At 36.2% G+C, this 27,715-nt stretch overlaps 1 protein-coding gene across 1 annotated transcript in view; it reads right to left on the reverse strand.

The window, feature by feature from the left end:
* LOC111046325 (superoxide dismutase [Cu-Zn], chloroplastic) overlaps nt 1–27,048 on the reverse strand; it is a 120,079-nt gene extending 93,031 nt beyond the window's left edge. The window contains exon 1 of the mRNA XM_039436638.1: nt 26,961–27,048. The gene's annotated coding sequence lies outside the window, so the exon portion shown is untranslated. The remainder of the gene's footprint in view (nt 1–26,960) is intronic.
* Between the last annotated feature and the right edge of the window lie 667 nt (nt 27,049–27,715).

A 27,715-nucleotide genomic window follows, 5' to 3' on the forward strand; every position in this document is an offset into this window, starting at 1 on the left:
TCTCACGAGATCCAATCAGAGATGGGTTTCTTGAAAAGACGGCTTCTTTGATTGTTTTTCTGGAATAGATCACAATTAAAACTCAACCGGCTTTTGTGCAACCGGAACTTGATCATCTATTACTCGTGATTATTAAAAAAAACAACTATGAGATTCGTTTCATCTCCTCGTCTCCTTCTTCCCGGTCGTGTGAATATATTTTATATCTTCTTAGAGAATTGACCAAATTTGTTGAAACACCGCCGATTTATGAAGTTACATCACATTATTATATTATCGTTATTTTAATTGCATTCAATCTTATCCTCATTGATTACTTATTTATACTTTGTAAAATTCTTTGAATAACTAGCATTATCGTCATTTAATGTAATTAGTGTATAAGCCAGTAATTATTGTAACCTGCATGAATGAAGAAATCTAATCTAATCTAATCTTTTTTACTTTCCTTGCCCTATTACCATAGGTAAGGAAAGTATTGCTTCCGAAAAATTAAGGTACCCCAATTTCTAAATTTCTATACGTTTCAAGGTCCCTGGTCCAAAAAAGTGGTTTTTGGGTATTGATCTGTATGTGTGTGTGTGTGTGTGTGTGTGTGTGGTGTATGAGTGTATGTGCGTCTGTGTACACGATATCTCATCTCCCAATTAACGGAATGACTGAAACTTGGAACTCAAGGTCCTTACAATATAGGATCCGACACGAACAATTCGATATGATGCAATTCAAGATGGCGGATAAAATGGTGGAAATGTTGTCGAAAACAGGGTTTTTTGCAATTTTCTCGAAAACGGCTCCAACGAATTTTGATCAAATTCATACCTAAATAGTCATCGATAAGCTCTATCAACTGCCACAAGTCCCATATCTGTAAAAATTTCAGGAGCTTCGCCCCATCAATGCAGATAGATTCTCAATTATCAGGCTTCAGATACATTGAAACGAAAAAAATCAAGTGGAGTAGATTGAGCATGAAAATCTCTACAATTAATTCAGTAACATTTTCACCTAAAATTGAAAATAAGCTTGAAATTTGAGAAAATGTGATTATTCAATTGCAAATATTGTTGATTCTATCAAATCATTCATTATGAAGAGATAGCAGACCTCATGTGTGTCTCCAGCGTTATTGCCCTGTCACCAGCTGACTCAAATCTTGAATAGTAGACTTGAGATGCGCGGGAACACTAGCGTCAGGTGATCATTTTCATAACGGCAAGGAAAGTTGTGTGAGTGCGCTACACCAGATTTTTTCTTCTTCCTCTCCAAATATCAATGACCTTGATAGTGATCCCATTCCAATATTTGAAATTCACATTCAATTCACATCAACAGGCATTTAGTAGTATAGAGGTTTTCTCGGACAAGTTCTTTTTCTCTTCTTCTTCTTTTTCTCCATCTTCTTCTCCATCCTCTTCTTCTTCTTCTTCTTTTTTTTTTCTTCTTCTTCTTCTTCTTCTTCTTCTTCTTCTTCTTCTTCTTCCTAATTCATCTTCTTCTTCTTCATCATCTTCCTAATTCTTTTTTCTTCATCTTCTTCTTCTTCTTCTTCTTCATCTTCCTAATTCTTCTTCTTCTTCTTCTTCTTCTTCTTCTTCTTCTTATCTTCTCTTCTTCTTCTTCATCTTCTCCTAATTCTTCATCTTCCTGATCTTCTTCTTCTTCTTCTTCTTCTTCTTCTTCTCCTTCTCCTGCTTCTTCTGCTTCTTCTCTCTCTTCTTAGTGGAAGTGTAGATAGAATATTTCCTAGTCGTGACGTGAAGACGACACACGTTCGCCGTCAGCCATTTTGAGAATGGTTTGGTCTTGGTTTGTCTCAGTTGGCTGAATAATGCATCGCTCAACAAATTGGCTGTAAATTGCTCTAGACGGACATCTGAGAGCCTGTCCGCAACCACTTGAGAGATACTGTGAGGTTTCGAGAGAGAAAGTTGAGAGAAATAGATGATAAGAGAGAGAGTGTCTGTGAGATAATTGAAGAGACAGAGTGAGGAGAAAGAATGATAAAGACAGAGTGCAAGGAGCTTGTGAGAGAGAGAGAAAGATTGATTGATTATTTGCCTTTATTAGAGAGAGAAAGAGAGAGATTAGATTAGATTGGGTTGAAAGAAGAGAGGTATGAGAGATAGTAATTGAAGATTGATTGATTGAGTACTTTATTTATGTAGATTACATATATACTGGCTTATACACTTATATACAATAGCTTACAATACAGCAAATAATAGATGAATTACATAATATAGACTAAGAAAATAGTATTGAACTGTATATGATATGAAAAAAGTAATTTGTAATAATAACAACTATGATATTATATTGTTATGCATCTACATAAATTGGCGGAGCTTTGGACATATCAATGTCCATTCTTCGGAAAGAATATAAAATATCCTCCCCACTAACTCTCTACCAAAAGAGAGAGAGAGAGAGAAGAATGATAAGACAGAGTACAAGAAGCTTAGTGAGAGAGAGAAAGATTGATTGATTATTTTCCTTTATTAGAGAGAGAAAGAGAGAGATTAGATTAGATTGGGGTTGAAAGAAAGAGAGGGTATGAGAGAGAGTAATTGAAGAGAGAGAGTGAGGAAGAGAATGATAAAGACAGAGTACAAGGAGCTTAGAGAGAGAGAGAAAGATTGATTGATTATTTGCCTTTATTAGAGAGTGAGAGAGAGAGAGATTAGATTAGATTGGATTAGATTTCTTTATGTATATTAAAATATTTACTGGCTTATACACCAATTTACATTAAATGACGATAATGCTAGTTATGCAACGAATTTTACAAAGTATAAATAATAAGCCATGAGAATAAAGATTGAATGAATAATATGATAATGTGATTTAATTCATAAATCGCGGTGTTTCAACGAACCAATGCAGTCGACAGTTGATAAACTGTTTATTGTTGCCTCTAAACGAAACGCAGATACTATTTGTTGAGCTGGATTTAGGCGTTGATTCAACGAACCAGTACAGTTGGTGAAATGTTTATAACTTTCTCTAAACGAAACGCAGATACTTTTGTTAAGCTGGATTTTAGGCGTTGATTCAACGAACCAATGCAGTCGACAGTTAAAACTGTTTATTGTTGTCTCTTAACGAAACGCAGATACATGTTCCCATATTGTTGAGATGGATTTCAGGCGTTGATTCAACGAACCAATGCAGTTGACCGTTGATAAACCGTTTATTGTTGCCTCTAAACGAAACGCGGATACTATTTGTTGAGCTGGATTCTAGGCGTTGATTCAACGAACCAATGCAGTTGACCGTTGATAAAGTGTTTATTGTTGAACTCTCTAAACGATGCGACAGTAGAAGCCGTGATAAATAATTGCTGAAAAACAGTGTTTTTAGTGTATTCTGACTGATTTTTCCCGTTACACGTTACACTATATTGAGATACAATACGATCCAACTGTCAACTGTTACAAGTTAGTGTCAACAAGTTACAATACAACAAGTTACAGTTTAACAAGTCACAATACAACAAGTTACAGTGTAACAAGTTACAATACAACAAGTTACTATGGGCTACTACAACTTACAATACAACATTTATGGTTTATCCATGTGAATCTGTTTCAATATTATACTGTACATCATCTATAATATAATTAAGGGAAGCATTGGCTTGTACAGGTGCGGGATAGGGAATAGACGTCTGCTTATAGATTCTTAATTGCCGAGGATAATTATAGGCCTATTCTAAATTCTGCAAGATTCAGTAGGTCAATTTTCTGATTAGACCCTTATGGTTACGAATTACTTGATGTTTATTTAAAAAAAAATCGAATCAGTCACAGCTTACTATCGAAACACCCAACCTAATCCAACTTTGGACCAGCATTATCCATTCTCCCATTCCACTATTCATAGAACAGCTGGAGGCATGAAAGCGAAATCGTGTAAAGAGGAATACTCACTGCATCAGAAAGCAGGAAGCTCCCGCCAGATAATGTATTTGCGATGCCAACCTCACTGTATTCTCTCCACATGTATTTCAGTTGACACTGAGTTCGAAATACCCAATGTATCTTCACAGCATGTAGCAGCATGACGCAGGGGTTTCTGGGTGTATTGCAACATGCATCGTAACTTGTATAACAGTTGAGATTTGGGTGTAGGATACCAAGTGTATTTAGATTATAGCAGGTAACTTATGCTCCGTTAAGGTCTAAATATCGGGTCCGAGCTCGCTCTGGAGTACAAAAGCACTAGTAGTTCTGTGAACAGTAGACCTCACGCAGAATTTCATCTACAAGTACCAGATTGAAACTATAGACCTTATGGATTACAGCAATATGTGGCTTCTCCAAACATCTGTGTAATCACTTGTCAGCTGATTATGATGAATAATTCTATAGTCTGATTTTCACTCTAATATTGCTGTATGAAGGAGGCTCTTTTTCCTTTTATATTATCCTTGAAATGCAAAATTTCCAAAAACCTTGTTTATACGTTGACGCGCAATTAAGAAAGCCTGTCAAATTTCATGAAAATCTATTACCGCGTTTCACCGTAAATGCCCAACATATAAACATAAAACATTAAGAGAAATGCCAAACCGTCGATTGAATCTTAGACCTCACTTCCCTCGGTCAATAAACAATTTATTACAAGAGAATAAATAATTATAATAACATTCATACAGAAAAAATGTTCTATCTAATCACATTAAATTTGAATTAATTCCCAGAGGAATGCAAAAATTTCCCTCACAAGGCCCAGTTGCACAAAAGCCGGTTCAATTTAATCCTGATTAACATCACGTGAACCAAATCAGAGAAGACCATTATTCAAAAACATGGATCTACTGGAATTAATCAGGATTGAAAATAACCCGGTTTTTTTGCAACCGGCACTAAGTACCTGATTGAATGATTTTAAAAGTTCAACAGCTGAGTTCTAATTTTGACACAGTTCCACACACATGAACTCGCTCACTCACTTCCATCACCAACAGACGACGCAATAATTATTATCAGCTGTTTTTCAAGGATGAATAATAATAAATTATCCTCTTATGTCCTTCAGCGAGATCTAGTGCAATCGAATTTTTATATTATAACCTACTATGTTTGAATTTTGTGAGAATCGTGAGAAGCCATTTTCGAGATCCGGTGAAATACAAACATATATGAGCATCTAAACATATAAACAGAAGTTGCTCGTTTAATAGTATAGGATTGAAAACTTGACAACTGAAAACTTGACCTATTGAAATCTTGAAGAATTTGAAATAGTGTGAGAGGGAATGAGAGAGAGTATGAGTGAGGGTGTGAGAGACAATGAGAGAGAGAATGAGCCGAAGTTTTGAGGTTTTGGTTAGATGTCCGCAATGCATGATTTAAACAGGAAGGACCACTGCGCTATAATATTGGCAAAGTGTGTGCATTGAGTGGTAGCCTAGATCTACTGTAAACGCAAATACATGTTCCCATACTTGTTGAAAAGGATTTCAGGCGTTGATTCAACGAACCAATGCAGTCGACAGTTGATAAACTGTTTATTGTTGTCTCTAAACGAAACGCAGATACTATTTTTGTTGAGCTGGATTTTAGGCGTTGATTCAACGAACCAGTACAGTTGACCGTTGGTGAACTGTTTATTGTTGCCTCTAAACGAAACGCAGATACTATTTGTTGAGCTGGATTTTAGGCGTTGATTCAACGAACCAGTACAGTTGACCGTTGGTGAACTGTTTATTGTTGCCTCTAAACGAAACGCAGATACTATTTGTTGAGCTGGATTTTAGGCGTTGATTCAACGAACCAGTACAGTTGACCGTTGATGAACTGTTCATTGCTGTGTCTTAACGAAACGCAGATACATGTTCCCATATTTGTTGAGATGGATTTCAGGCGTTGATTCAACGAACCAATGCAGTTGACCGTTGATAAACCGTTCATTGTTGCCTCCAAACGAAACGCGGATACTATTTGTTGAGCTGGATTCTAGGCGTTGATTCAACGAACCAATGCAGTTGACCGTTGATAAAGTGTTTATTGTTGAACTCTCTAAACGATGCGACAGTAGAAGCCATGATAAATAATTGCTGAAAAACAGTGTTTTTAGTGTATTTTCTGACTGATTTCTCCCGTTACACGTTACAAGATATTGAGATACAAGAGGATTCAACTGTCAACTGTTACAAGTTAGAGTCAACAACTTACAATACAACAAATTACAGTGTAACAAGTTACAATACAACAAGTTACAGTGTAACAAGTTACAATACAACAAGTTACTATGGGCTACTACAACTTACAATACAAAATTTTATGGTTTATCCATGTGAATCTGTTTCAATATTATACTGTACATCATCTATAATATAATTAAGGGAAGCATTGGCTTGTACAGGTGCGGGATAGGGAATAGACGTCTGCTTATAGATTCTTAATTTGCCGAGGATAATTATAGGCCTATTCTAAATTCTGCAAGATTTCAGTAGGTCAATTTTCTGATTAGACCCTTATGGTTTACGAATTACTTGATGGTTTATTTTTTTAAAAAATCGAATCGACAATCACTCAGTCACAGCTTACTATCGAAACACCCCAACCTAATCCAACTTTGGACCAGTATTATCCATTCTCCCATTCCACTATTCATAGAACAGCTGGAGGCATGAAAGCGAAATCGTGTAAAGAGGAATACTCACTGCATCAGAAAGCAGGAAGCTCCCACCAGATAATGTATTTGCGATGCCAACCTCACTGTATTCTCTCCGCATGTATTTCAGTTGACACTGGGGTCGGAATACCCAATGTATCTTCACAACATGTATTGCAGCATGACGCAGAGGTTTCTGGGTGTATTGCAACATGCATCGTAACTTGTATCACAGTTGAGATTTGGGTGTAGGATACCAAGTGTATTTAGATTCTAGCAGGTAACTTATGCTCCGTTAAGGTCTAAATATCGGGGTCCGAGCTTCGCTCTGGAGTACAAAAGCACTAGTAGTTCTGTGAACAGTAGACCTCACGCAGAATTCTCATCTACAAGTACCTGATTGAAACTATAGACCTTATGGAAAATACAGCAATATGTGGCTTCTCCAAACATCTGTGTAATCACTTGTCAGCTGATTTATGATGAATAATTCTATAGTTTGATTTTCACTCTAATATTGCTGTATAAAGGAGGCTCCTTTTTCCTCTTATATTATCCTTGAAATGCAAAATTTCCAAAAACCTTGTTTATACGTCGACGCGCAATTAAAAAAGCCTGTCAAATTTGATGAAAATCTATTAATCTATTACCGCGTTTCACCGTAAATGCGCAACATATAAACATTAAAACATTAAAACATTAAGAGAAATGCCAAACCGTCGACTTGAATCTTAGACCTCACTTCCCTCGGTCAATAAACAATTTTATTACAAGAGAATAAATAATTATAATAACATTCATACAGAGAAAATGTTCTATCTAATCACATTAAATTGAGATTAATTCCCAGAGGAATGCAAAAATTTCCCTCACAAAGGCCCAGTTGCACAAAAGCCGGTTCAATTTAATCCTGATTTACATCACGTGAACCAAATCAGAGAAGACCATTATTCAAAAACATGGATCTACTGGAATTAATCAGGATTGAAAATAACCCGGTTTTTTTGCAACCGGCACTAAGTACCTGATTGAATGATTACAAAAGTTCAACAGCTGAGTTCTAATTTTGACACAGTTCCACACACATGAACTCGCTCACTCACTTCCATCACCAACAGACGACGCAATAATTATTATCAGCTGTTTTTCCAAGGATGAATAATAATAAATTATCCTCTTAATGTCCTTCAGCGAGATCTAGTGCAATCGAATTTTTATATTATAACCTACTATGCTTTGAATTTTGTGAGAATCGTGAGAAGCCATTTTCGAGATCCGGTGAAATACAAACATATATGAGCATCTAAACATATAAACAGAAGTTGCTCGTTTAATAGTATAGGATTGAAAACTTGACAACTGAAAACTTGACCTATTGAAATCTTGAAGAATTTGAAATAGGCCTATAACCATCCTCAGTAAATTAAGAATCCATATTGAAGATTTCAAGTCAATCAGTTGAGTAGTTCAGACGTGATGATGCGTCAAACATAATTCTCCTATCCTGTACGTGTATAAACCGATTCTTTTATATTATCAACTAGCAGGTGCTCCGCAAAGGTCCAATTGAAAACTTGACAAACTGAAAACTTGTCCTACTGAAATCTTGAAGAATTCAATATAGCCTATTCATAATCATCCTCGGTAAATTAGGAATCAATATGCAAAATTTCAAGTCAATCAGTCCAGTAGTTCAGACATGATGATGATGCGTCAAACATAATTTTCCTCCACCTACTGTCTAAAGTACTCACTTTACTCCCTGAAACATAATACTAAAGTGTCACGTTTTCGCTCCCGGTAGTAAATACAGAAAAACTCCCTAGGGAGGAAAAGTGACCCCATTTAAATAACATGGGAAGCATCTCTATTTTAAAAACTTACATGGTAATAGGTTAGAAGGTGTAAGCTCAGATGAGAATGCATAATAGAGGTGTCTGTCATTGAGTCAACTGAATTTAATAAACACAACCAGAAATTTGATCAACTCATGAAATATATGTTTGTATGATATTATAATCATTCTTAATATTAGTAGACGATAAAAATTTATACAATTTTTAAAATATTTTATTCTATTCAAAATACCAGCCAACAAATATTTTTGATCTGCAATTCAAATCTGGAGTCAGCCATGTTTGGTAGCTGCCCAGCTGATATAATTGTTACAACTTTTGCCGATAAATAGCGCAATTGGCAGTGCCAATCAGACGACCGGTTTTTAGATTTTAGGTTATGTTGTTAGGAAACATTGTCACCAATACGTAAGTTATTAGAATGATTTTATTTGCAGTTTCTATAAAAAAATGTAGATGGAGGAAAAATGTTGTGTATATCACGAGCGAAAAATACTTTTTCTCCCTCAGGAAAATTGTTGCCCTCGGCTTCGCCTCGGGCTTCAAACTTTTTCCCACAGGGAGAAAAAGTCGTACTTTTCACTCTAGATATACAAATAACTATTTCCTATCCTGTATGTGTACAATTCATCTTCCCTTATTAGATCATAGACTAAAAGGTAACCCGTGCTCCGCAAGTGTCTCATTAACAACTTGACCTACTGAAATCTTGAAGAATTGAAAATAGGCCTATAACCATCCTCGGTGAATTAGGAATCAATATGAAAAATTTCAAGTCAATCAGTCCAGTAGTTCAGACGTGATGATGCGTCAAACATAATTTTCCTATCCTGTATGTGTATGAGCCAACTCTTTCTTCCCTTATTATATTATAGATTATGTGTTATAGCCGTGAATCATAAGAACTACAAGACTCAACCTATTTCGGACTATGTGTAACCCTATCTAAATTTGGGAGAGGAATAGCACAAGGTTATCTTATGTGACTATCATTTTGATAATGCAGGTCTACTTATCAAATCAAATCAAATTTCATTCATTCAAGTAGTTGCATACAAAAGACAAGCTTCTCAACATTGAATCGTCACAATCAATAATAAACACAGAAAGTACAATAATGCAAGGAGGAGACGTCAAAGAAAAAACACTGCCTCTAGGAGCACCCCCTGGAAGAAATCGATTAATTTCAGTTGGTTTAAAGGACATTTTTATTTTTTAATAATTCTATGATATGTAATTTTCTTTCCTCAAGACATCCACACATTCATCCACTGTGTATGGCGCTCATTTTAACAGAACTTTCCTTATCCTTCCGGTCATCTCTGAAAAGTTGGAAAAATCTTTAGAATTATGAGGGAGTCTATTTATAATTTTTATTGCGCAATAGTGTGGGCTTTTCTCCAGAAGGGTTAGTCTATGTGCTGGGTAACTGAGGATTGAGCCACCACTCCTCGTATTGTAGGAATGATCAAGTAAAACGGATGATAATGTATTTTGAATTAATTTTATTGTATGAATGAATAAAGAATAACTGTTCTTTCTTCTCTGAACTCTGTTCTACATTATTATAAAGTTCTATGCATTATATTGAACATTAAATGCTGTACATCATTATGCATATCATTGAGTGAGATGAATAGAGCATTAACATGGGCGAACTAGCATAACACCTCTCACCTATTTGCATATATTCAGCCACTTGTCAAAGCATTAACCAACATGCAATGGCCTGGCCGATATCATCTAATGCATCTATTTATGCAAATTAGGGATGAGGTAGAGAGAGACAGAGATAGTAACAGAGAGATGGAGTGAGAGTGAGAGAGTGAGTGAGTGAGAGAAAATGATTGAGAGAGAGATAGGAAGAAGGAGAGAGAAAAGGAAGAAAGAGTGCAAGGTAGTGGAAGAGAGAGAGAGTTGAGGAGATAGAGAGATGGAGATGGAGAATGAGTGAGAGATCATGAGAGAGAGTGAGTGAGAGATAGGGAGAGAAAAAACAAAGGAAGAGTGCAAGATAGCAAGAGAGAGAAAGAGAGTTGACGGGAGAGAAAGAGACAGTGAGAATGACAGAGAGTATGATAGAGAGTGAGTGTGTGAGAGAGAAAGAGAGAGGATAAAACGAAGAGAAAAAGAAAGAAAGAGTGCAAGGTAGCGAAAGAGAGATAAAGAGTTGAAGGGAGAGAGAGTGATAGAGGTTGAGAATGAGTGAGAGATTATGAGAGAGTGAGTGTGTGAGAGAGAAAGAGAGAAAGAGAGAGAGAGGTAGGAAGAAAGGGAGAGGAGAAGGGAGATAGAGTGCAAGTGAGCGAGAGTGAGTAAGAGTGTTGAGGGGATAGATAGATATATTTATTGATAATTGTTACTAGAGAGAGATAGTAATGGAGAATGAGTGAAAGAGATTGATTGATTGATTGAGTACTTTATTTATGTAGATTACAATATATACTGGCTATATACAATAGCATACAATACAACAAGATTATAGATGAATTTACAAAATATAAATTAAGAAAATAGTTATTGAGCTGTATATAATGTGAAAAAAAACAATTTGTAATAACTATAGATAAAATAGCTAATATTGATATGCATCTACATAAATTGGCGGAGATTTGGACAGAGAGAAAGAGAGTTGGAGGGAGAGAGAGAGTGTGATGGAGAATGAGTGAGAGATCATGAGAGAGAGTGAGAGAGAGTTAGAAAGAAAGACTAAAAAGAAGAAAGAGTGCAAGATAGCGAAAGAGTGGAAGAAAGTTACGGGAGAGAGAGACAGAGAGAATGACTTAGAGAATAGAAGAGAGAGTGTGATTGTGAGAGAGAGTGAGAGAGACTGGGAGAGAAGAAGGAAGAAAGAGAGAGAAAAAGGAAGAAAGAGTGCAAGGTAGTGAGAGAGTGAAAGGGAGTTGGAGGGAGAGAGAGAGAGAGAGAGAGAATAAGAGAGAGATCATGAGAGAGAGTGGGAAATAGAGAGAGACAGTGTGTGTGTGAGAGAGAGGATGAGCGGTAAATAGAGAGTGAGGATGAGGAAGAGAGAGAGACTGAGTGAGAGAGCATGAGTGAGGGTGAATAAGGGTTTAAATGAGAGGTACAGAGAGAGAGAGAGAGAGAGAGAGTGAGTGTGAGAGAGAGTGAGAGAGAGTATCATTTGCATTAGATGAGCATCAGTGGTTTCGGAAGTGGACTTATGTAGAGAAGTGTATAGTTACAGTCCATTCCACAGAGCAATATTATCATGACCATTGTCGTCATCATTACCATGATCATTATCATTATTTCTAGAGTCATCATCATCGAGAGCATTATCATCATTATCATTATTATTATTATTATTATTATTATCATGACCATTATTGTTCACATTTATGTTAATCATATTCATCGTTACATTAGCATCTACATCATCACATTTGTCCAATCGTTGTCATCAAAATATTGGTATTTTTTTTGTTTCAAATATGGTAACCAACATTTTTTTTATTTATCTTCGATTCATCCTATTTTTTCCCCTGCTCTTCTTCTACAATATCGTCCATTACTAGAGTGAAGTCCACGTTATAATGGCAGTGTTTGATTAGCAATGGTATTGCTATCCTTGTCTTTCATTCAACAAAGCGGATAGCGCTATCTCTCTCTCGCTTTGTTCTGCTGCCAGATCAGGCTTTCAACAATGTAGAATAATTAATTAATTCACGAAATATTTCATTTTAATTATGGAAATTCATCATGAGATTTTTGGAGAATATAGTTTCTTGCTCAATAAAATATAATTGATTATTTTAAACGAGGATGAACAATCAATAGACTCAATGTATCATCTACCGTCTATAGAAGGCATTGACAGGACAGAGGATCGGCAACGTTGTTCTGCTATCTTTCTCCACTGCCATTATAACGTGGACCTCACTATTCTCTCCATTGCAATATTACGAGAATCTTATTGACTTCTTCAATTTTGTTCTCACTCTATAGTGGAGTACACATTATGATGGTAGTGGAGAAAAATGGGTGTCGATTCTCTGCCTTGTCACTGCCTTCTATAACGGATAGCTGGTACCGGCATATCTGATGTAATATTAACTATTCATTCTTGTTTAAAATGATCAATTATCTTTCATTGGCCAAGAAAAAATATTTTTTCTACAACTGCGCGTAAAGAAAGAATTTACATACTCAATTCTCTTCGTAAAACAGCTTATTTCTGAGGAGAATCCACTTTTTCGCTCGCTAACCATCTGCACATGCGCAGTAGATTTTCTTTAAGCTCACTAATCATTCGCGCATGCGCAGAAGAGTTTCTTTACGCTCGCTAATCAGCTGATGATAAGCAGCTCGCCAAAAGACAAACCACTATCGGTCAGATCTTAACCTAAAAAGTCGGTAATTGTACCGATTCTACAGCCATGATGGTTATCAGTGTAGACGAATTATTATAAACTCCGCCAGATATCAGTGATTTGTGCAGTTGTAGAAAAAATGTTGTATGCAATTCGCGCGTAATGCTTCTTTATCGCTCTTGCAAAATTATCACGCTCCGCTTCGCGTCGCGTGATAACTCTTTTGCGCGAGCGATAAAGTCGCGCATTACGCTCTTAATACATAAATAGCTATTTCTTCAGATATTCATTAATGAATTCTCATAATTGAGATTAAACATATTTTCAATTCATCATATCTACATTGTTGAAAAACGATCTGGCAATGTTGTGGAGCTGGGAAAGGATAGTGCTATCTGCTTTGTCGAATGATAGACAAGGATAGCAACACCATTGTTAATCAAATAGTGCCATTATAACGTGGACCTCACTGTATGGATTATTAGAGTGAACACAATACAGAGCTCAGGTGTTACATGTTTGTTAAAGCCGGTTATATTTGGAATATTTCGAGCAGCACATTAATAAGTAGAGAGGCAGTTGGCAAGAGGCACTTCATCTATCAAATTTCGCAAAATTAGATTTGCAAAACAACGGAGAGAGAGTGAGTGTGTGTGTGTGAGTGGGAGAGGAGACCTACTGTTTGCTTGCTCATCATGTCAACACGAGTTGGATAGTCTATTCTCAGTTACTATTATTCTGTCCTTCTTCTTCTTCTTGTTTTTCTTCTTTTTCTTCTTCTCCTTCTCTCCATCCTCCTCTTCTTCTTCCTCTTCTTCTTCTCCATCATCTCTTTCTCCATCTTCTTCTTTCTCTCCATCTTCTTTTTTTTTCTCCATATCCTTCTTCTTCATCTTCTTCTTCTTCTTCTTCTTCTTCTTCTTCTTCTTCTTCTTCTTCTTCTTCTTCTTTCTCTTTCTCCTCTCCTCCTCCTCTTCTTCTTCTCCATCATGCTTTTTCTCCTTTTTCTTTTCTCCATCTCCTCTTCTTCTTCATCTATATTTCTTCTTCTTCTCTTCTTCTTCTTCTTCTTCTTCTTCTCTTCTTCTTCTTATTCTTCTTATTCTTCTTCTTCTCTTCTTCTTCTCTCTTCTTCTTTTCTTCTTCTTCTTTTCTTCTTCTTCTTCTTCTCTTCTTTTCTTCTTCTTTTCTTCTTCTTCTTCTTCTTCTTGAACAATCGATCCAGTTTCGAGAAGTTTATGATCAATGTCCAATGTTCACCACAGTTGGTTTCATACATGAGTCCTAATACTCTACATCAATATTAATTATATTTTGCTGCAGATTTGAACAAATAAGGGTTCCACATATTCTACAGGGTTAAGCTTTTACCAGATATAACATTTTCATGAACACTATAGTCTGTATTGAGTGAGTTGACACTTGGACAAAATATTGGCAATGTTGCCAAAATATTGTTTGGACTATTTTTAATATGTGAAAATCCAGGAACTGAAGAAGTTTTGGGCAATTGCCTGTTTTTTCTTTCCTAATTATAGTATGTGTATCACCTTGAATAAATAAATAAATAAATAAATAAATTGTGCGAAATTCATGCAAGCTCTTATGAACGGATGTTGCCGAATTGACAACACTGTACATCGACTGTGTTTTTGAATTGAATCACTACCTCCGTAAAAGAACCCTCAGTGCATTCTTGTGACGTCAGCACAGGTAGGGCTTCTACACCAAACAAAATTCGTTGATTTTAGCTGATCTATATCAGCTAGTGTTTTTATTGATGTAGGAGCCCTACCTGTGCTGACGTCATCTGAATGCACTATGGCTTTGTTCACGGAGGTAGTTATTGAATATGATGCATCCTGTCATATGGGTTTGCATTAAAATATTGCAAAATCCCACAATTTGGCTACAGTGACAATTTATCCAAGTCTCAATTCATTTCATAAAAACTTATAATGGGCACCCTGAGCTGGAGAACTCGCTCCAAATACCGCCGCTTGATATTCTGTCAGATTTTCTATTGGAAGCAAAGAAATAGTTCTAGTTATATTATTGTAATTTACATCATTCTTATAAAGAAGGACAAAGGAGTGAGTCAATTTCGTTGGCCAACGAACTCTATCAGTATAATGGTTCAAAGAGTATGTGTTGAAAATTTCGAGTTGATTGATGACAGCAATCGAATGTTAACGTCGAACATACAATCAAACATACCCAGAAAAGGACAATGACTTCAACCTCAAGTCATAAGTAAGAATACGCTACGCTCGTTCAATTTAGTTGAATCGACCAAAAAAGTATATCTCATAGCTTTTGACATGAATTGCTTTTGATTAGGTTCACAATATCGGGGGACAGAGATTTGCTCTGGAGTGTAAAATCATAGAAAATTTGTAACGAAGGATTGAATTCATAGATCATATTTATTTATTCATTTTCTCAGTCGTACAATTATTTTAACAGTTATATGAGAAGACACAACAGGCTTACAGCATGCCCAAAACTGTCCCTTTTCAAATTTATACTACAGTCCAAATCAAAATCTAGGTTAAGCTACTATCACTCATCAAAATAGCAATTTATCCATACTTCAAAAAACAAACACATCATCAATTACAAATAGATATACTATGATTTCGATTTAGAATGATATGCCATGTTTGCTACAAATTTGTTAATATACCATGTACTATTCTACTCTAACAGCATCTAGTTACTATTTTTGACTTTCTGAAGTGAACATGTTCTCTAAAAAAAAAGAGAAATAAACGAGAATTAGTTTTTCTTGCTGAATTTTTCATCTCGTGAGATCAGCTGAATGATCCCACACATGCACTCGTTCCACTCACTTCCATTACTGACAAAAAAATTTCCTGCTGTTTTACCAAGGACTTATTTATCCTTTCAATGTCCTTCAGCGAGTTATCTCAGAGTTGAGACCTAGTGCAATCGAATTTTCATATCATAAACCTACTTTGTTCCAGATTTCGTGAGAATCGTTAGAGCCGTTTTCGAAATCCGGTCACATACAGATATATATATATATATATATATTATATATATATATATATATATATATATATATATATTAAAATAAAAAGCATAAAAACATCTCAACAGAAATTGCTCGTATAATAGTATAGGATAAGATATTCAAGATGATCACATTGATTGTGAAAATAAATTTCTGTTTGTCTGAGAATAGTTTATTGTATCAAGAAGTATTGTGTAGATGGTAGAGTGTGTTGTGTATTGTCAGAAATTGTTTATTGGGCATATTATCCTGTTACCTTGTGCATCTTTAAACTGAAAAATGAAATGCATGTGTTCGTGGCACATGTTCGTTTGCACGCTGCTATAGACAAATTTATTATTTTTGTCTAAAAATTTGTTTATTTATTCATTTATTGTACAAAATACTACAATCATAATATAATAATTATGACATTGAAGGAGAACTAGGCTGAGCCTGTACTATTTCTCTCCAAAAATTTTGATAAGAAGTTACAATACCAAATTATATCAGATATAGTTTCAGAAAATATTATCTCCTGTACGGTTTCATCCTAAAATCATTTTTATTTTGACAGTATTTACTATATTAGATTATTCACACCATATCAATTTATCAGCTTACCACTCTCCCATACATGATATATATAGCCTATACCAATAGTACATATATATATGCTGATTCCCCATTGCCCATCAACCCCCAAATGATTACCTAAACAATCGGATATTGTTTATCGACCCCGCTATTATAACATCTCACCCCTCCCACCCGCAACCTCTCATAGGGTGTATTGTCACTAACACCCCACAATAACATCAATATCCCTTGTTTATCAATTAGTTCATGGACAGGAATAGATGTGAGCTGATGGAGACAGTGAGTGTGATAGAGAGAAATAGAGAAAGAGTGTGAGAGAAACGTGGAAAAATAGAGGAGAGAGAGTGTGTGTTAGAGTGTAAGGCCCGGTTGCACAAAAGCCGGTTAAATTTTAAACGTGATTGATCTCACGAGAACTAATCAGAGAACGCCTTCCTGATAAGACAGCTTCTCTGATTGGTTCTCGTGGGATTTGTCACGGTTTAAATTTAACCGACTTTTGTGCAACCGGCACTAAGAGAGACAGATTAGATTTCCTCATGCACGTAGTTTTTGTTAGCTCATTCAGAATAGGTAACCTCAGTGAGGCTCGCGTTATAATTCTGGAAGTCCAGTCCCACAAGATGACAAATAATTATTATTAACTGATAACTCAATCAAGTTAATAATAATGGCAGAGCAGAACGATTGATAACAGTGTTGCCGATTCCCTGCCTTCTAGAGAGAAATGCTGATACTGGTATAGCTGATGTAATATTAACTGTTCATTCTTGTTCAAAATAACGAAAATGAAGATGAAGAAGAAGAAGAAGAAGAAGAAGAAAAAGAAGAAGAAGAAGAAGAAGAAGAAGATGAAGAAGAAGAAGAAGAAGAAGAAAAAGAGAAGAAGATAAGAAGAAGATTAAGAAGGAAGAAGAAGAAGAAGAAGAAGAAGAAGAAGAAGAAGAAGAAGAAGAAGAAGAAGAAGAAGAAGAAGAAGAAGAAGAAGAGAAGAAGAAGACGAAGAATAAGAAGAAGAAGAAGAAAGAAGAGAAGAAGAAGAAGAGAAGAAGAAGAAGAAGGAAGAAGAAGAAGAAGAAGAAGAAGAAGAAGAAGAAGAAGAGAAGAAGAAGAGAAGAAGAAGAAGGAAGCAGAGAGGAGAAGAAGAAGAAGAAGGAGAAGAAGAAGGAGAAGAAGAAGAGGAAAAAGATTATGAAGTGAAAGAAGAAGAAGAAGAAGAGAGCGAGAGGGTAAGAGATTGGATTAGATTTTTTTCTTTTATGTATGTTACAATATTTACTGGCTTATACCCTAATTTACATTAATTGACGGTAATGCTAATTATTCAACGAATTTTACAAAGTTTATATTAGATTGAATTGAATTTCAATAATATTTTTATACAATTAGTCAATGAGAATAAAGATTAAAATAACGATGATATAATAATGTGATGTAGCTTCATAAATCAGCAGTGTTTCAACAAATAATTGTCGATTCTCTAAGAAGGATATAAAATATCCTCCCCACTAACACACGACCGGGTAGAGAGACTGAGAGAGAAACAGAAATAGTGTGTGTGAAAGAGAGAGAGAGTGTGAGAGAGTAAGAGAGAGCATGTGAGAGAGATGACAAAGCGAGATTCTTGATTGAGAGAGAGTGAGAGATATTGATAGCCTGAGAGAGACAGAGAGAGATAATGATAGTGAGAGAGATTAAATGTGAGAGCATGTCAGAGTATGTGTGAGGGGGTGAGTGTTTGTGTATGCATATATGCTAATAACTATTACACAGATGATTAACCCCCAACCACCACCCCAAAACAATTGTCTATTAAAACAATACAACACCCAATAAACGGGGAATTCAACCCTTACATACAGACCAATCCCATAATTCATTACACCAGAGTAGGTACTGTACTGCATTGTACATATCTGTACGTATCCGTACGTATTTGTTACATGTTTATAGTGAAGTCCACGTTATAATGGCAGTATTTGATTAACATTGGTGATGCTATCCTTGTCTATCATTCGACAAAGCAGATAATGCTATCCTTTTCTTGCTTTACACCGTTGCCGGATCGGTTTTTAACGATGTAGGAACATAATTAATCAACAAAGTATTGACTCTCAATTTACTATGAAAATGTATTTTTTCTTCAACTTAGCGTAAAAAAATCTACATACTCAATATTCTCCTCGTAAAACAGCTTATTTCTGTGAAGAATCTACTTATTCGCTTGCTAACCATCTGCGCATGCGTAGTAGATTTTCTTTACGCTCGCTCGTTATTCGCGCAAGCGCAGAAGAGTTTCTTCACGCTCGCTAATCAGCTGATGATAAGCAGCTCGCCAAAAGTAGGTCAGATCTTAATCTAAAAAGTCGGTAATTGTACCAGCTCTGCACTTTGCAGCCATGATGGATATCAGTGAAGGCGAATTATCATTAACTCCGCCAGATATAAGTAATTTAGCAGGTTTGGGCAGTTGTAGGAAAAATGTTGTATGCAATTCGCGCGTGATGCTTCTTTATCGCTCTTGCAAAATTATCACGCGACGCTTCGCGTCGCGTGATAACTGTCTTGCGCGAGCGATAAAATCGCGCATTACGCTCTTAATACATGAATACCCAATTTAATTGTTGAAGGATTTATTTCCTTGACGAATAAAATTTAACTGATTATTTCAAACAAAACTCTCATCTGCTTTTAATCGGCTCACAGAACTACAGTGAAGTCCACGTTATAATTGCAATATTTGATGAACATTGGTGTTGCTACCTTTTGTCTATCATTCGACAAAGCAGAAAATGCTATCCTTTTCTAGCTTTACAACGTTGCCAGATCGGTTTTTAACGATGTAGAAACATAATTAATTAACAAAGTATTGTATCTCAATTATGAAAATGTATTATTCAATCATTGGCAATAGTATCTTACATAACAAGGATGGGAAGGGGCCTTCTGCAGGCGAGAATGATGTTTCTAGTCGAGGCGTCAGCCGAGACTGGAATTTCATTCGAGCACTGCTAAATACATTCATGTCCAAGTAACGTACACTATTTTTCGTCATAATAATATAAAGAAGAATAATTAAGAAATAAAAAACATTACCTGCTTGTGCTGACGTTACTACATGCATTCTATAAGCATAATCTAGTTTACAAATTCCGAATCAGGAATCTCTTGATTGAAGTTTTCAAAACTTCCACCTGGAGCGCTGAAAGGCGGTTTCTGCACCAGTTTTGCTGTTCCTATTTCGGAACTAGGAAACATACTCGACTGTAAAGAAAACATATGATTCTATTACAGTATAGTATGCTGTAATAGAATCATATTTGTGCTACAATCAGCTGTTTACCGGCTTGATTTCATGAATGGAGAGCAGCTGAGATTGAATGACTATGACAAAATATATTTCTTTGATGAATAAAATCTAACTGATTTTTTAAACAAGAATGAACAGTTGATATTACATCTTTTTTCGGACATTTTATTATTTATCAAAATTTGGGAACAGAATAGTTTTGGGCAATGCCTGTTGTTCTATCCCGATCATATTCTTATGATTTGTAATATTGTATCGAAAATAGATAAATATACCGGTATCAGCTTTCCTCTATTGAAGACAGTGGCAAGGCAGAGAATCGACAACGTTGTTCTCCTATCTTTCTCCACTGCCATTATAACGTGGACCTCACTGGAGTCGCTTTCAATTAATAATAATCTGCCTGCATGTTTAGTACGTGATGAAAGCAATCCATTTGTAAAGGGAGGCACTCCGCTTATTTGAATAATATGTAGGCCTACTGCTGAACTGATGCACATTGCTCTATAGTAACATTATTCACTGTAAACTGCCAGCTCTGTTGAAAAGGAAGCTCTGTTCTCATTGATGATTAATTCTGGAATATTCTGACAGTCTACGGATATGGATATGGATATGGATGAAGTTTGAAGGATATGAAGGAGAGAATATAATAGAATAGAATAGCTGCCTTTAATTTTTACCTAGGAGGGCGGAGTTGGGGCGCAGCCGGCCCTCTCTTACACTCAACCCTCAAGAAGAAGAAAGAAGAAGAGAAGATGAAAGAGATTGAGGAAAATATGTTGATAGTTAAATAGAAGAAGATGAAGGGGTGGGAAAATAGGAAGAGAATAAATAACAAGAAATGAGGAAGAAGAAGAAATGGAGAGGAGGAAGACGATAAAAAAGAAGAAGGGAAAGGAGTATGGGAGAAAAGCTAGAGGTATTAAAAAAGAAAATAAGAAGAAGTAGAAGAAGAAGAAGAAGAAGAAGAAGAAGACGGAGAAGAAGAAGAAAGAGAAGAAGAAAGAGAAAAAGAAGAAGGGGAGAAGAAGTAAAGGAGAAGTAGCAGAAAAAGAAGAACATAGATTAGGAAGAAAAAAGTAGTATTTTCAACTTGTCAACAAGATGGGAAAGAGACTCCCCATTCTGGTCTGCAGCCCCATTTAGGATTTGTTTGGGGGCACACCCCCTTTTTAACCCCGTCCCCCCATCCAAAGCCTTCAATCACAGCCCCCCCCCCCCCCCCCCGGGACACACACAAAATAGCATCAGGGGAAATGACAAATTTGCGTGTATACAGCCTACCACTTTACTTTACGTATCTTCTCTATCACTCATCCTCTCTCTCTCCATACTTCTCCATTACTTCTTTCTTCTTCGTCTTCCTCTACACATCCTCCTTATAACTCTCTCTCACTCAATCTTTCTCCTTCTCACAGTCTCCCTCTATCACTATAACACTTACCCTCTCCACTGTTTCTACTGTCTCTCTCCAGACCCCTAATCCCTTTCCTTCTTCGTCTTCCTCTACACATCCTCCTTATAGCTCTCTCTCACTCGCTCTTTCTCCTTCTCACAGTCTCCCTCTATCACTATACCTCTATTACCACTTACCCTCTCCACTGTTTCTACTGTCTCTTTCCAGATCCCTATTCCCTTCCCTTTCCTTCTTCGTCTTCCTCTACACATCCTCCTTATAACTCTCTCACTCACTCTTTCTCCTTCTCACAGTCTCCCTCTATCACTATACCTCTATTACCACTTACCCTCTCCACTGTTTCTACTGTCTCTCTCCAGAGCCCTATTCACTTTCCTTCTTCGTCTTCCTCTACACATCCTCCTTATAACTCTCTCACTCACTCTTCCTCCTTCTTAGTCTACCTCTATCACTAGACCTCTATTACCACTTACCCTCTCTACTGTTTCTACTGTCTGTCTCTAGACCCCTATTGCCTTTCCTTCTTCGTCTTTCTCTACATATCCTCTATCATCCTCTCTCTCTCGTACTCTTCTGGCAAATAAACAGGCACGCATTTACATAAGCGGTAGTCGCCGTCAACAAGGAAATTGTCTACGCAAATCTTATTTTCCAACATCAACCGGCTTCCTTTTTCACCCTTTTTTCCACTTCACCGTCAAATTCTTTCTCTTCCTTCCATTTTCTTCTAATGTTTCGCAAACAGAACAATCAGTTCCAAAAAATTAGAAGAAATATAATCAGGTTGATTGAGAAATAGAACTATTGTTATTGATTGTTTTATTGTACAGTCGAACCTCTCTATAACGTACCTCCACTTGACGAAATCCTCTACACTAGTTATTTGTATATCTAGAGTGAAAAGTGCTGTTTTTTCTCCCTGAGGGAAAAGTTTGAACAATTTTCCTGAGGGAGAAAAAACATTTTTCACTCGTGATATACACAACATTTTTCCTCCACCTACATTTTTATAAAAACTGCTAATAAAATAATTTTTAAAAACGTATGTGACCAAACAATGTGTTACAACATAATCTAAAAAGTAAACAGAAACAGCTGGCTTGTAATCACAGTTCTCCTCCGACAGCACTATCTGTCGGCTAAAGTTGTAACAACAATGACAGCCAAAACTACAGCTATGATGAAGTTCCCGTTTCAAATTTGATTAGTTAATAAGTAATATTCGTTGGCTGATATTTTGAATAACATGGAATAAAAGAAAAAAATATACATTTTTTTTAAGTATAGTGATATGAAGTTTGTAATAATAATTTCAGCATACAAACATAAATTTTATATATCGATCAAATGTCTGGTTGAGGTATTGAATTTAGTTAGTTTAATGACTACTCTATATGCTTCCTCATCTGAGCTTAGACCTTCTGACCTATTCCAAATGTACGTTTTTAAAATAGAGATGCTTCCCATGTTATTTAAATGGAGTCACTTTTACTCCCTAGGGAGTTCTTCTGTTTTTTAGTACCGAGAGCGAAAAAGTGACACTTTAGTATCATGTTTCAGGGAGTAAAGTAAGTACTTTTGACAGTAGGTGGAGGAAAAATGAATTTTCGCCACACTACAAACAATGCTTTTTTATGCAACTCTCACCAGCGAGCAGAAATTTTTTCGCCACACTGCACAGAAAGCAGCTGTTCTGTTCCCTAGGTAGATCTTAATAGTATATTTCGCACCAAGAGCAGAAAATGAGATTTTTCCAGCTCTCATTTTTCCGATTTCGAACTGGAAAAATCTCATTTTCTGCTCTAGGTGCGAAATATACTATTAAGATCTACCTAGGGAACAGAACAGCTGCTTTCTGTGCAGTGTGGCGGAAAGGATTATTTTCATATATCCCTGAAATAGCTTACAGCTAGAGGGATACTATCGCACTATTGTAATATTCAAATAAATAGAATAAAAAAATACATCACCTACATCTTCTTATCCACTTGCTTTCATTTCTTCTCCTTTTTCTTCTTCTTCTTCTTCTTCTTCTCCGTTTTTGTTCTTCTTCTTCTTCTTCTTCTTTTTCCTCTTCTTCTTCTCCGTTTTTGTTCTTCTTCTTCTTCTTCTTCTTCTTCTTCTTCTTCTTCTTCTTCTTCTTCTTCTTCTTCCTCCTCCTCCTTCTCCTCCTCATCCTCCTCCTCCTCCTCATCCTCCTCCTCCTCCTCCCCTCCTCCTCCTCATCCTCCTCCTCCTCCTCCTCCTCATCCTCCTCCTCCTCCTCTTCCTTCTCCTTCTTCTCCTCCTCTTCCTCCTCCATTATCATCATCATCATCATCACATTACGCACGTACAAGCCAGGTGCTAATGAAGGCATCATCTTCAGCAAAATGATAATTAAAACAAGAAGTGAAGATTTTTTTATCTTTGAAGTCACTTGACAAGTGATACCAAAATACCTAAAATTCTTTATTAGGCGGAGTTAGGACTTTCAAATCCTCTCTCCCACTCAACATCGACATTATTAATTATTATTTTATGGTGTCTGTTCTAGGGTTAGTTTTCTGTAGATTATTCTATTAATTCTATACCGCTCGACATTATTATATTGAATATAAAAGTCTAAAAAATAGGAAATATAACTCAATAAATATTATAATCGATGAGACAAACCTTAACACAGGGTACCACCCAGCCGGTAAATCGATTAATCCAACATCGGCTCACCAAATCGAGTTCAGAATTTAAAATAAATAACGATCGTTCCAGAACTGGAAGTGCAGAGAAAAATATACTTAAAAAAAGTCTGATAAAATCAATATATTCAACGACCTGACCTGCTCAGTTCAGCTTCCAAATATAAAAAAAGTTGACAGTCAATTTGTCAACTGTAAAAACATACCTACCGGTGGGTTCACGGGCCAGACAAGAATGTAGCTGTTAGAGAGAAGTAGAAAAAGATGATTGAGGAGAAGGAGGATGAGAAGGAGGAGGAGAAGGAGAAGGAGAAGAAGAAGAAGAAGAAGAAGAAGAAGAAGAAAAGGAAGAAGAAGAAAAAGATGACGAAGAAGAAGAAGAAGAAGAAGTAGAAGATTACAACCTTTGATGTCTACAAGGTGCATTTGAAGTGGCGACAACATTTTATGGACATTATCATTACTTAGTCATTTTTTATTTATTTTTATTCCTCTCTCTCCCCCCTCTCTCTCTCTCTCTTTCTCTCTCTCTCTCTCTCTATTCTGAGAACAAGCTTTGTTAGGGCAGACTTCAGTGGCTGGAGACCAATATAAAAATTATTGTGATAAGCTTAAAAGCACTCCAAGTCCAAGTACTGCATATAAAGTTGGGTAGAGCTGATAAGTATGTACTGGCCTTTTTGAGAGAAAAATAAATGCATTTTGTTTTAATTTTTTGTTAAAAATGAACTGGTTTTCTAGTTCGGTGCGTCGCTAGCTTCACCTTCCGTGACTGTGTAACCAAAGAAGACAGAAGATATTCGTATCATCTTCCTATCCTTATTTTGGAGAAGAAGGAGAAGGATGATAAGGAGGAGAAGGAGGAGGAGATAGAGGAGATGGAGTGAAAAGGAGAGAAGGAGGAGGAGAAGGAGAAAAAAAAAAGAAGAAGAAGAAGAAGAAGAAGAAGAAAGAGAATTAGGAGGTATGTGTCACCCGCATACAAGTGGAAGAGGCAGAGACCGTTTTTCCAAGCAATCGCACTTGCATCCGAAGTCTGAACAGAGAAATAGAATAAAAACAGAATTGTCACGCACACAACCTGACCCTGCCTGCTGAGGTCATTGCACCTCCCACACTAATTCTTGACCTCTACAACCAAGTAAATAGTTGCACAAGTGAACAGACTCTAGTTACCTTGGTGGTAACTCTAGTTACCAATATGATACTGTATCATATTGATTTGATACTGTATCATGTGTATTGATACTGTATCATATTTGTATTATATTGATACTGTATTATATTGTGGTTGTTCTTGTTCTATAGTGAGGTCCACGTTATAATTGCAGCATTTGATTAACATTGGTGTTGCTATCCTTCGACATTAGTGTATCTTTCGACAAAGCAGATAGCGCTATCATTGTCTAGCTCTTACATCAGATATAACGGTATCAGATATATTCTATTGAAGGTATTGGCAAGACAGAAAATCGGCAACTCTGTTCTCTTATCTTCCTCGACTGTCATAACGTGGACCTCACTATAATTCAATATACAGGGTGATTCATGATTATGATAAAATATTTTAATACGTGATAGTAGAGGTGAAAATAAGAAAAAAAGTTCATATAAACATATATCCATAAACGGTTCATTAGCGAGCTATACAGAGTGGAAGATTTCGCCCGGAATTCAGTTCCTCTGGTGAAATACACCGATGCTGAATTGTTTGGGGACTAGTTTTTGAAAAACTTATGGTGGACTCATATGGGAAAATATTTGAAAAATTGAATAAAACTAGTCTGGAAGCTGTAGTGTGAGTAGTTTTTGAGAAAAAAGTTGAAATATGCAAAAAATATAAGTAGAAAAACATAGACTTCTACGTTTTATGCCCAATAACTTTCTTTAATAACCAGTAAACAAATAATTTTTCGCAATAAAAATTGTAGAGAATTTAATTCTGAAAAGAATTATGTAAGCTGTGTAAACAAAATTCAAATAAAAGTTGAATAAAATGTATTCTTATGTAGTACATTACACAATAAAAATTTGCTTACATAATTCTTTTCAGAATAAAATTCTCTACAATTTTTAGTGCGAAAAATTATTTGTTTACTGGTTATTAAAGAAAGTTATTGGGCATAAAACGTAGAAGTCTATGTTTTTCTACTTATATTTTTTGCATATTTCAACTTTTTTCTCAAAAACTACTCACACTACAGCTTCCAGACTAGTTTTATTCAATTTTTCAGGTATTTTTCCATATGAATCCACCATAAGTTTTTCAAAAACTAGTCACCAAACAATTCAGCATCGGTGTATTTCACCAGAGGAACTGAATTCCGGGCGAAATCCTTTACCCTGTATAGCTCGCTAATGAAGCGTTTATGGATATATGTTTAAATGAACTTTTTTCTTATTTTTACCTCTACTATCACGTATTAAAATATTTTACCATAATTATGAATCACCCTGTTTACAAAAACTGCAATATAATTGCAATAACTACTCATGAGTTTCCTAACTGTATACGTAGGAAACATTCAACTCTTTAACCTTCCAGCAGTAGCGCTGTTGTAAAAAGTACAACAGTGTCAGTTTTTTTTTGTTGCACAAAACTATTGGATGGGGTGGTGTCAGTGAATGAGTCACCTATGCATTCTAAAACTTTCCCCCCATCGCTCCACTGAGTTGCAGTATCAACCGAGCAATGGTTTAGTCTTTAGGTGCCATTTAGTCGCCACAGTGCATAAGATAGGGAAAGACTGTATACGGGGACTGTGAACGAACCAATAACACAGAATTGATGGCTTTGCTTGATGTACCTTATTAGGCTATGAAATGGTAATCATCCAAATGTTCATAGGCGTAAAATGCTCCAAAAAGATGGAAAAAGTAATTACACAATTAATTAATATGTTTTGACAGTAAACAGAGTACATAACACTTGGAAAATTGGATGTTGTACAAAATACAACACGCGACTGCTCGTTTGATTGAGTAGGGCGCTACCACCGGAAGGTTAACCACTAAATCAGTTGACAATCAGCTATTGATTTTTCAGCTACTATTTCATAGTTTTATTCACATGATACATTCAACTTGTAACCATTACAATTATTCAAAAATCTGTTACTCACCAAGCGAAGACGTATTCTGTTGACGTTTGTACGTAGCGTTGAGTAGCCACCTGATGCGTGTGACGCGAGAGACCAACCGACGCAGACTGACTGGTCCATCAGCCGCTGATTTCATCTCGCGTCAGCTCACAGCTCGGACCACTTCAGCGCAGAATCGCTGAGTTCACAACTTTCTCAAGCGATCTACTGCGCATGTGCTCACCGTACAGGTGTGAGGGTGGTGATTTTCTTGTCCCAAAAATGATCGGGGTGTTTATGATCATACCTGTGTTATGATATTATGTAGAGTGTTATGATCATATCCTTATTATTTATGATCATATCACAAGGGTATGATCACATCAGATGCGTGTATGGTGTATGGGAGCAAGTGCACCTCAGATCATGCATGAGCCGAGAAACAAAAGAGTGTGGAAAAGGCAATTGAAACACGTTGGGACTTGCATCGCAGAAGAGAGAAGAATATCAATTCTCAGTGTTTCTTTCTGTGCTTGCATGCTTGGACCAGTTATAGAATAGACACGGCCCATTGTATATTCATACTGAAAGTCGATGAAGCCAAAATCTACTGCCATATCGCCCAATCGTGACGTCAGCATCGGATAGAAAACTTCGGTAGAGTTTGTTGACCGAGCGAAGTAAGGTCTAAGACTCAAGTCGACGGTTTGGCATTTCTCTTAATGCTTAAATGTTTGAATGTTTAAATGTTTATATATTTATATGTTGCGCATTTACGGCGAAACGCGGTAATTGAT

The sequence above is a fragment of the Nilaparvata lugens genome, chromosome 10, assembly GCF_014356525.2.
Source record: "Nilaparvata lugens isolate BPH chromosome 10, ASM1435652v1, whole genome shotgun sequence".
Taxonomy (NCBI): domain Eukaryota; kingdom Metazoa; phylum Arthropoda; class Insecta; order Hemiptera; family Delphacidae; genus Nilaparvata; species Nilaparvata lugens.